Source organism: Macrobrachium nipponense, chromosome 21, assembly GCF_015104395.2.
Source record: "Macrobrachium nipponense isolate FS-2020 chromosome 21, ASM1510439v2, whole genome shotgun sequence".
In the NCBI taxonomy this organism is placed as follows: domain Eukaryota; kingdom Metazoa; phylum Arthropoda; class Malacostraca; order Decapoda; family Palaemonidae; genus Macrobrachium; species Macrobrachium nipponense.
In genome coordinates this window covers 68,213,766-68,225,801 of record NC_087212.1, presented here as the reverse complement: position 1 = coordinate 68,225,801, position 12,036 = coordinate 68,213,766, and the positions used below count along the sequence as shown (strand labels likewise).

The 12,036-nt window shown below is 41.2% G+C and overlaps 1 long non-coding RNA gene across 1 annotated transcript in view; it reads right to left on the bottom strand.

Moving 5' to 3' along the window:
- LOC135198112 (uncharacterized) overlaps positions 1 to 12,036 on the bottom strand; it is an 86,704-nt gene that overhangs the window by 54,210 nt on the left and 20,458 nt on the right. The window lies entirely within an intron of this gene.

Sequence of the window (12,036 nt, the reverse complement as noted above, 5' to 3'; positions counted from 1 at the left end):
GTCCATCGACTGGCTGCTGAAGTACTCTTCCCACCTTTTACTTTCTCTCCTCCACTATTACCCTCTGCCTGAACGACGAGTACCATTTTCACTTCAGTATATTTAAGTATACTGCATGTAGTATCCGGGACACACCAGCACGCTACCAGTGCCCAAAAAGGAACTCCTTCTCATAAGTGCCATTGCACCTGTACAGGCCGTACAGGTAGCCATTAAACCTGCGTGTCCGTCCTTACGGAATGCCCAACCCAAGTAATTATGTGTCCGTGTACAAGGGTCAGTGATCCTTCGGAACACTCAACAAGGGAACGCCTCCCGAAGTGCCGCAATACCAGCCCTAAGTGCTGTCAAACCTGCGTGTCCGTCCTTACGGAACGCCCAATTCATTAACCCTTTAACCGTTTAGTACGTATATATACATAGCACGCCAACGCTCCACCTGAGCCGTTAAGTACGTATATATACGGAGAGCAGATGTTTTGACCCGTGACGTTTAGTACGTTTATGTACGAGTTTGAATTGATTTTTCCTGCCTGTTTCTTTCAAGGTAAATCCTCTATAATGTATTCTCTCTTAGGTCCGAGGAAGTGTTGTTGACCTTATCCACAAAACAAAAAACAAAACCTTCCTCCCAAACCCCATATCATAATTTTCCTGATTTTGTATATCGGAAAGCAAAAGAGAATTCCGCCAATCACTTGGCTGAGTCGCTATGTAGCGAGAGAAGACGCTGCTGGCTGGTCGTTCATTTACACGGAATTTTGGTATTTCCAAAAAACAACGCAGGGGGTAAAAGGGCTATAATCCTTTCTAAGACAACTTAGCATCGGCCGTGAGTTGTTTTCGTCTGTTTTTCTTTCTTTTCCAGCTCTAGCGCCAAATGAAATGCGATAAGTAGTACTTGTAGTTTTATTTGACCATTTTTCACACTGAAATAATATAAAAAAAATGTACTGGAAACGTTACCAGAACAAAAGGTTAGATGTAGAACGCACAAACTTTCATTCATGAAACAATACTCTAAATGAAAGTTATGTACAAAATTTTTAGAGACAACAAACGTTGAAAATTCATCCGACAGTGAGAATGATGAAAACGAAAACAGGGCTAGCAAGGTGAAGACAATAAAATAAAAGATATGTGAATAATTGCCAGTAATTTTGTCCTAAGATTTTAGTCGTGTAAGAGAGAGAGACAGAACTGTTTTCTTCTTTGTATTCTACTGTGCCCTTTTGAACACTGATGCCATTATACAGAATTCGGACCTAACAATTTTATCATTGATAAAAATATTTATATATATATGAATAAGTATGAGTGCTATGTATGTAATTACATTTATAGTGCACACAGAAACACTTCCCGACTTACACTCTCAATACAGATAAGTCAATGCATCCCACAATTTTGGGGGTTCTTTAATCTGTCATAAAATCCTACTTATCACCCCCCCCCCCCCCCCCCCCCCCCCCCCCACCCCCCCCCCCCCCCCCCCCCCCCGGGCCGTCCGAAGAAAGAGGTTTCCGGGACAAGGCCATCGCTTGAGGAGGAAAAATAACAGTATTTTTTTTTTCATCACCTAGTTTCAGTTTTTTTTCATCGGTGAATCTGGGCTAGGGACATTGGGAGTTCGTATGATTTATTTAGGTGATTAGAAACTAGATTATCTTCACCCCATACCTTTTTATCAAAGCAGTTTGTTTACTATATGATTTCAATTTCTTTCAGATTTCTGTTCATTTTACGTCTTCACGGTTAGATACGTAGAACCTAGCATGGAAAAGGTGTGGGCGGGCGTGTTTCGGCCACATCTTCACGACATTCGAACTTTGGGCAAGGTTTTTTATGAATAAAACCTGGGAAAAGTAGCAGCGTCCTAAAAAAACGTAACGTTACCTGTCCATGGTAATTTTGGTTTGACAAATGATACGGATAACTGGCGAATACAGAAATTTGTACGGCAGCACCGTAGTTTGATATTGAATGAAATGATCGGTTGTAGTTGTTTACAGCTCCAGTTAACCCCCACCCGTGATGAATTTGATGCGCTTGGTATTAGGGTCTGGAATTATAACGAGTCCTTTTGAAAGATTCCAGTTCCTTCCTATCATTGGATGATGGGTCAGTTTCGGAATTCCCTTGTCGACGGTCAAAAGTCACGGGGACAGTAAAAAAGTCGTTTACCTTTACAAAAGGGAGATCACTAAATCCGCCATTGCCCAAGAAACAGGAATTGGAATCGGTGAAAGGACTCTGGATAATCCAAGGCACCACTCTCTAACTAATGCTCGAGTGGTTCCACCCACCAAACTCGATGCAGGTGGAAGGAAAGGAGAGATGAAAACAACAACTGATCATTACCTTTGAATATGCCTCTCTCTCTCTCTCTCTCTCTCTTTGATATATATATATATATATATATATAATATATATATATATCTATATATATATATATATATATCATATATATATATATATATATCAAAGAGAGAGAGAGGTATATTCAAGGTAATGATAATTAATTATTCTATTTTATTGACATTTATTGTAAGTTAAATAAATAAATCATAGACTCAGCTGAAAGATTGTAATTTTTTACTTTGTGTTCAGTACATGTAAACGTTTAGTGGCTTCACCCTAAATAATTCCCATTGTTTCTTATTTATTTATATTTTTTATTTTTTAAATCGGTGAATATATATAATTCCCACAGGATTTTTCCACTTCTTCATATTAGTAATATAACTTCTTGAGCTTACCCCTCTCTCTCTCTCTCTTTGATATATATATATATCAAAGAGAGAGAGAGAGGCATATTCAAGGTAATGATAATTAATTATTTCTATTTTATTGACATTTATTGTAAGTTAAATAAATAAATCATAGACTCAGCTGAAAGATTGTAATTTTTACTTGTGTTCAGTACATGTAAACGTTTATGTGGCTTCACCCTAAATAATTTCCCATTGTTTCTTATTTATATTTTTTAAAATCGGTGAATATATATAATTCCCACAGGATTTTCTTTTCACTTCTTCATATTAGTAATATAACTTCTTGAGCTTACCTTTCTCTTGATATATATATATATATATATATATATATATATATATATATATATATATATATTAAATAAAAGTAAACTGTATAGAATTAAATGACATATATATATATATATATATATATATATATATATATATATATATATATGTCAGTTACAATTCTATCCAGTTTATTTCTTTTATTTAATATATATACATATATATATATATATATATATATATATATATATATATATATATATATATATATAAACCTCACTTCTTTTTTTTTTTTTCTATGTACAAAACGACATGCATCGTGGATGATGCAGAATTCATAAACAAACCTAGCTTTAGCTTTCAGCCCAAAGACTGGATTATACGGACTACAAAATGCGAGATCTTTTGGAATCAACTTTATTACATACCATTATTATGGCTTGTCAAAGAAAAATCTGATGATTTGTAAGAGCAATAATTCGAAGGGCAATTGCTGTATCCTATTATCTATAAATTCTAGAGCGTCAAATGGCCCCACGTTGATAATCCTATAGCCAAGAGATAAAATTATATTATTATTTATTATTATTATTATTATTATTATTATTATTATTATTATTATTATTATTATTATTATTTGGCTGGAAAGAGCAGACATAAATACGTGACAGTGTGGTTAAAGGGAACGGCCGTGTATGTATGTTAATAGATTTTTATGATGTTTTAAAAAATTAAAATATGGAATAAGATACAGAACGGGAAATGAAAATAAGCTAATGTGTAAGTGTTTACATAATAAAAATATGGAATGTTTTAGTCCTATATATAAAAAAAGTCTAAAAACTAAACTAAAAGAGGTCCAACCAACCAGATTGCTTGCAGGAATGTGATCAGACTAGAGACGCTAAAGATGACGTATACAATAAAGTAGGCTAAGATAACATGTTGCCGTCACCTGTAGTCATTCAATTGTTTATAAACATTTAGTCCAAGCCTCCCTGCTTGAGACAACTACCGCCTACGTGATCTGTAGGCCGTGTCTCATTTGATTGTGTGTTCGTATGAAACTATGTCATCTGATAGTATGTTCATATGTTCGAACTACTGTCTGTTCCTTCATAACTTTGTAACAGAGGATGTTAGACGGGGAGAACAGAGTTTAGCTATCGTCATTAGAAGGGGACCTGTACCTCTTTACCTAAAGCTTTATCATGTAGAGGAATAGGATTAGCCATCATCATTGGCAGAGGCGAAAGCGATCAAGCTATCGTCATAGAAGAACTTGTACGATCATACCTGACTCGTCAAAAAATCATGTAAAACTTCAGAAGAATATACTATTTTTATACCTTGTGTTTTTCTACAAGAACCTCACCGAACCATGAGTTTAACACATCGTCGTAAAAGATAATACCGACTTCGTAACGTGATCTAACAAAACCCCAGACCACTCCATTGAAGATGGAAGTGCAATACCAACCGACTTAGCGTAAGTTTATCGCTAGTCTAAACATTACCTCATAGGGCGGCCTTATCATACAAGGCACAAAGCCCTAATATTTTTGGTGGCCAGCGGATCCAGAAGAACTCCTAACAACGTTCCTACGAAGAAAAAACAGAATAATAAAATCATGAATGTCAACAACGACGACGAAAGCAGCAGATTCTTCAAGCAACCTAGTAATCATCATTAGTGAGCGACTTCAGGGGAAAACAACAAGATTCGTCAAGCAACTTAGTATCATCGTTTAGTTAGTGAATAACTTCAAGAAACAAAACCGACGTGTCCCTTTTCCTACGGCAAACGCAAGCTTCGTCTCTCATTAGAATCATTCAAGAAAAACATCGTTAGTGAGCGTTTCCGGCACTTCCAAGAAACCAAACAACCGAACGCGTCTGCAGCATCGGATTCTTTCAAGGGCTCGAATCATCGGAAAACAACGCGCACACGGGGGGGGAAACTTGAAGCCAAACCAGGTCGTCCGCTAAAATAAAAAAGAAGGAGGACCAAGGCCGTGTGTCGTTATCCGGACAAAACCGTGACTTCCCACAAAAGCAAGGCTAAGTACAATTTTTTATTCATGTTTGGAGTAAAAAACTTTGAGTGTTTCCTTTGCAGGTCGAATTTCGTTATTCTGAAAAAATTATTTCCTGTGGCTGAAGTTACGAGACATTCTTAATCTTACTTTATTAACAGAAATTATCTATATCATTGAGATTTCGCTACTGCGAGGTTTTTATCTTTGAGTGTCTGTTTTCCAGAAAGTTTTCTACTGAATATCATAATCATATACTATGTTAATTTTATCATTTTGGGTGATTATTAATCCCTACGTAACAATCATCATTAAACAGTGAATATGCGTTTTTTTACTGCAGTGGACCGTTCTGTATTTATACAGATGCATGGATAGTGGGGGTCGTTAAGCACCGTAGTGGATTAGAAACACACAAAAAAAACAAGTGGAAACACCCGTACAAATCAATATAAAATTAGAGGTAACACTATTTCGGGTCATGACAATAAATGCTCCTTTGCAAGTCCCGATCGCAGTTTTTAGCCTTGAGTTTTTGAGTTATATAAAATATCGACCTCAATGACTCAACTCAACTTTAAAAAATCATGGCCTGGAATTGACAAGGAATAACATGTCTGTTAAAAAACTTTCAATACAGGCTAAATGCGCTGACCAGGATCCCTCACTATTTCAAATTTTAGCAAAGAATGAAGTACCAAACAGTTAATATTGAATACAGTAGAGATAACTTGTCTTATTAGTAATCGCTCAGTTCCTAATAGTTTCGTCATTCATTGCTTTATACGTAAAACCAACCAGCACATAATGCTAAAAACACACAATACGTTGCCGATGGTAATAAAAGAGAAGGATCCATAATTAATTACAAAAAGAAATAGAAACAGTAGCCTTTCAGAAAAATTCATCACAAGCAAACTCGGTTACTGTGTCCACCTAGTCAAGCGGTCGAGGTTAGTCAAAAACTGCGAAGTGTTCAAAACATCAGCAAATTCCACACAATAAGCGAACTCTAGCAGAGTGGGGAAAACGCGATGTTGGGTTTCATACCAATATCTTTTTGAATTAAAAAAAGGATTTTTCCTATGAAACACACGACCGTATAAGTAATCAGAAGCAGGTTTTCGTTTAATTTTTTTAATACATAAGTTACTAATAAATTACTGGTTGGATTAAGCCCAACTGTACGCGCCGTTACAAAAATTAGGAATATCGTGTTTTATTTCTTTAGTACAAAAACCGGCAATATCTTGTATTTACGGACTCACCGTCTGTTGTTCGAACTTCCCTAATGAGAAGTCCGGATAAGCGAGCGCTTACAGATAACCTCTATAGTTATAAAAAAACATTGATCTGTATGTAAGTGTATTGTAAAGATCCATCTAGGGGTATACAAATAATATTATCTACATCCTGAAAAATAAGGGCGTGTTTATCAAAGGAAAATCTTATAAACCTTCAAACATAGTACCAAATCCGTTTGGAACCAAAAATGAGACAGTTAAATCAAATAATAAACTTATATAAAGGAACTATACATTTGTCTCATAAATCGTAACATTGTTCAAATGACCCCAACAGAATTCTTCCCACAACCGCAGTCGTACTTTGCACGCAACAAAACTCGAGAAGCATGCAACACCCCTCGAGGAAGCATGCACCCTCGAATGGTCTTAGTGCGTGTAAACCAAAGACTTTGCTGGGAAATGAAATTTTAATCCTTCCCGACACTCTGAAAAATATAAACGATTTTTCCGCGAACAAAGCCTAAAAGTATACATATCGTGGATAACGGAAGTTATAAATATCGCATTTTTTTATTGTTGCTAATTTTTAATCACGCCCAACCAGTCGTGGATGAATCTCTCTTATATTCTATCTAAAGTAAATATCAATAAAGTCATTCAAGGCAGAGGTGATTCAAGCAGATTTTTTTTTTTTTTTTTTTTATTTTATCTTTCTAACCTGAATACCAGGAAGTTTCTCCACTAGCGAGTGATCTCTGGGGAGAAAAACGGATGTCATTGAAAAAAACAAAATACGGTCTAAGGACAAACATAAAGCTATATACGTACCTTCGTGTAGAACCCCAATGAAATTTCAAAATAGAATAAATGACGAAGTTTGAAAAAAAAATGTTAGTAATAGGAGTCATTAGGAAAATCAAATAGCCCATATAATTTTTGCCCTCCAAACGTCCATGTCATAAAAGATCGGACTTGGCGTTATCTGCGGTAGATTTTCTGTCGCTTAAAAACAAACAAGGAAACGACTTCCGATAGTTTCCAGTGCGATGTACCGACGACATCTTATCTCTGTTAGGTTAGAATAAATTTTTTTTTTTTTCACCAACTTGGTTACTTAACTTAAATGCTTTTCTTTTAACCAGATACCATTACCTAAGTGATTGTACCTCATACTCCGTTTTCAAGCACACTCAGGGACATTATCAATTTTTTACGTATGCCTCCGGCTTTACGTTGCGCCCCAATTACAATATAGTGTTTTGGAGACTTTTAGGGGATAACCAAATACATGCCTATATGGATGATCTTGTTAATCTTTTTCTAACCTTACCCTTAGAAGTTACATTCACATAAAGTAGAGTAGTGCTACAGAGACAAAGACAAATAATCTCAGAGTAAAAATATCTAAATGTTGAGTTTTTAAAAACCGAACACATGTTTATCTAGGTTTTATGTGTCTGGTCAAGGTTCTTAAAAGTAGTCCATGGGTAAGGTGTCGGCTATTCATAACTTTTCCGGTACTTATTAAAACAACGTAAAAGGGGGATACAGCACTTTTGCGCTGTAGTGGGTATTACAATCGTATGTATATATGTAACTCTTCAATCATGACAGCTCCTTTAACAGATCTTACGAAGAAGAGCGTAGATTTATTATGGTTGGTCTGAAAAGCATCAACAGGCGTTTCGATATCTTAAAAAGCGGATAATGGCAGCTTACCTAACTAAAAATCCCATCCCGATTTAAATAAGGAATTTTTTTTTATTGCAACAGACGGCCTCAGACCCAAGGGGTAAGAGGGATACTACTTCAGTATATGATAAACAGTTCTTTCCTATAGCTTTTTTTTTATTCACGTAAACTAAAGCCCTCTGAAAGTAAATATGCAGTAATAGCAAGGAATAAAAAGGGCTAGGTATCTTTAAAATTAACACTAGTACATTTTAAGTTCATTACATCTATGGCTATCCTGATAAAGTTTCCTTACTGAACATGAGTTCCTTTACCGAGTTTTTCAAAGGCTTTTAATCACAGTCCAAAAGGAACTCGTGACAAATGATCATTCAGGTCTTTGAGCCAAGTTAAGATATCTACCTGGGAAAGCAACTTATCATAGCTGACGCATTATCCCGCAATCCCGCACCATACAGCAAAGAACCATTAATTGGACTAAAAGAATATAGAAACATCCGTGCCTATTGTTAAAAACCACCGTATCTAAACAAGAAAATTCCTTAACCCAAGAGATCGCGGGAGCATTGAATATCTGGGTCGGAGCGCAGAAAACTGTTACAAACTGAACAAAGCAAGTGTCAACAGCGATAAAAAGCAAAACAATAAACACCAAACAATAAACACTTCGAAACGGAAAACAGGGTCAGTGGCCTAGGACAAAAACAATAAACACTTCGAGCAGAAACCCTAATAAATGTAGCCACCCTGCACTCAAAAGATAGCGCGACCGGCGGGAGAAAACAACAGTTGCCATGTTGTGTTTTTAACAATATTTGCTGACCAGTTTTGTTAGCGTCAATGTTTGCTGCCCGCACTCTTGGGCTGACAGCTTGGGCACCAAAGCTGCTTCCCATAGGAAAACGGTTATTGGGTTAATGTCCATGTATGAGGATTCAGTGATCCTTCGGACCAATCAAGGGAGGGAACGCCTCCTCCCGAAGTGCCGCAATACCAGCACTACTAGTGCTGTCCAAAAGGAACGCCCCTCCTCATAAGCGCCGTTGCACCTGTACAGCTTACGTACAGGTAGGGGCCACCCTATACCTGCGTGTCCGTCCTACGGAACGCCCATTCATTAGAGTATCCACCATTGTTTTGGATCACTGAACCAAGGAACGCCTCCTGAAAGTGCCGTGGCACCTGTATGGGTTGGGGGGGACCTACAGGTAGCCCATTCCCAGCGTTCTCCCAAGTGAGGGGAACGCCCGTAAGGTGTGACGTACGCCGCACACTCCATGTGTTTTTTTTTCACCTCATCAGAAAGGTTTTGCCATTCACAAAGTGCCACCGAGCACCTAGTCTTTCAGGGGTTTTGTTACTTTTTTCATTACCCACGTCGCAGAACACCATTTACCAAGTGAGTGCCTGCACTTTAACCCAGTAGGCCACTTCCCATTCCATCCATTACACTTCCTGGCCATTATTTTTAAACTTTATTTCATCGAGCCTCCACTGCAGCCTAAAAGAAATGGCTTCTGCTGCCCAAACCACATATATCCAAGGAGCTGGGAGAGGCTTCCAGACACCTCATGGCTCTGGGCACGAAACGCCGGTTACACTGGCAGGAACTCACCCAGTGGGTTGAAGGGGCAGAGGGTGGGACAGATCTGCTCCTTGCAAGAAGAGAGCCGCCAAGAAGGGGAAGAAGAGGAAGAGAAGAAGAAGAGGAGAAGAAGCAGAGAGGAAGGCAAGGGAAGAAGAGAGAAAGCATGAGCTAGCTCTCAAGAGAAGGAGCTCGAGGTGGAGAAGGCACGACAGGTGAACGCCGAAGCCCTAGCCATGCAGCCAGCTCCCAGCCCCACACCTACGGTGTCATCCAATCCTATTGCCAGCATTAACGCTCTCATCCCCGAAGTGGACTGAGGATGAGCCCCGAGGCATGGCTGGAAGAAGTGGAACCGCCTTATTCGAGAACTACCCTACCACTGAGATAGAGAGGGCCGCCCGGCTTGCCAAGCACCTGGAGGGCAAGGCTAAGACTGCCCTCCGCTCACTGGATCAGGGTCAGCGAGGGGACCTGGTGGAAGTTCGCCGGGTCATTACAAAGGCCTATGAGATCACCCCGAGGTCAGGCCAAGGAAGTTGGTTGGGCCTGGGGAGATTACTCCTACCACAAAATCCAAGCCGGAAAGCGCTGGGCTCGAGGCCATGGTCGTGCACACCGAGTTCCAGGACCTGTTTAACAGGATCATGCTGGAAGACCTCTACCAGTGTGCACCTGGGCCACTCGCAGTGCACCTTAACGACAAGCAACCCAAGACACTTGCGGAAGCTTGTCGCCTGGCTGACGACTGGGAAACTTTCAACCCCTCTCACAGCACCACCCACCAACGCATGGTGCCACCCGGTCCTCTCTCTGGATCCACACGGCCAAAAGGACGCCCACAAGGGACACCCACGGACTTGCAACGTTTGCAAGAAAGTGGGTCACCCTCGCAGCAGAGTGCCGCCTCAAGAGCGCTGCGAGCCACAAAACCTCCTCAGAAACCCTCCTAGGCCACCGAATGGTGCCTCAGCCTCCTCTCAAGACCAGTCAGATGCCTTACGGAGACCAGTCCAGCAGAAGAGGACTCCTGCAGAGCCTGTGGGGCTACAGGGCACTACTCCCCTGGATATCCCGGGTGCCCCAAGCACGTGCCTTCGACCAGGCACGTCCACCTGATCAGTGCCACAACCCCCTCGGCCGTTATGCCCGAGTCCAGGTCTCAACCCTGAGCGGGTGTGGGACTACTTCAGTCACAGTGGCACCCCTGAGGTGGCTCTACCCTACCTGTGACTCTGCCAGTTACGGTAGATACCGGCTCCGATCTGTGCTCATAGACAGGGACCAAAGTGCCACCCCAGTTGCCACTGTCGACGAGCACATCAGGTGGCCATGACTTGGGTCGAAGGGCAGTCCAAGACCGTTTCCCATAGTCGTCCTGCAGGTCACCACTCTTGGTGCACACCAAACCTCACCGCCTAGGTGTAGTGTGTACGATTCGGCATGGAGTAGGTTTTCCTATTGGGATGGGACCTACCTCTGGGGATGTCCCTCCCCACACCACTCCAGGGCCAAGCTACCTCACCACATCAAATCACGGCCAGAGAGGACTCTTCACCTGTGCCAGAGCACACTGCCAGCCTTGGTGACTCCACAGATTCGCAACCTGTGGGGCCATCTCGGCCTTACCGTCCAATGCCACAGAAGAAGTTCTCCGAACCAGTTCTGCCAAGACTGTGGCCGCAAGGGTCACATGTCTGCCAACTACGTAGGGTGCATGAATTACAATATTCCTGCCATCGCAAAGGCAGTTACCAATCCTTCGTTACTAGGACCCCCAGCTCAGGGCCCTATAACCGTCGCACCCCTCCAAGGTCATGTCAGAGCCATGTCAGAGCCTTTGATGACTCCGGCGCTCAAATCTCCCTGATAACGGGAAGATCAAATCCCCCGAGGGGCTACCATTGATAGACGGCAACTGATCACGATTGAAGGCATCAATCATAGTAAGATGATCCTTCCCACCGTCCAATTGAGAGTCGTACGACCTCATCCTTACCAAGGTATGTACACTTGCAGTTGCAAGCTACCTTCCAGGAGGTTACGACCTCATCGTAGGGCATGACCTGAAGTCTCCCATTACCAAGGCCCGCTGAGAGGGTATTGCACCTCCGGTACCCGCCACAGGTCCAATCGACCTCACTCTCTGCCAGTGCCACTTGGCAGCACTGGGCAGTGCCAAGCTCCGTCCAGCCTGGACGTAGAGCCACCACAGAACTTGACTTCTGCGCTCTGGCCCCCCCGAGCTAGCGCCGGCGCCTGAACCTAACCAAGGAGATCCTCCTACAGGAGATCCTCCAACAAGCATGGAGCTTACCGCAGCCCATGGCCAATCCAAAGTCCATGAGTCTTCTTCACCCTCACACACTGAGCCCGAGGATGAACCTCGGCAGACCTAACCTTCATACCTCCTCTGGAAAACCAGGAACTGCCCG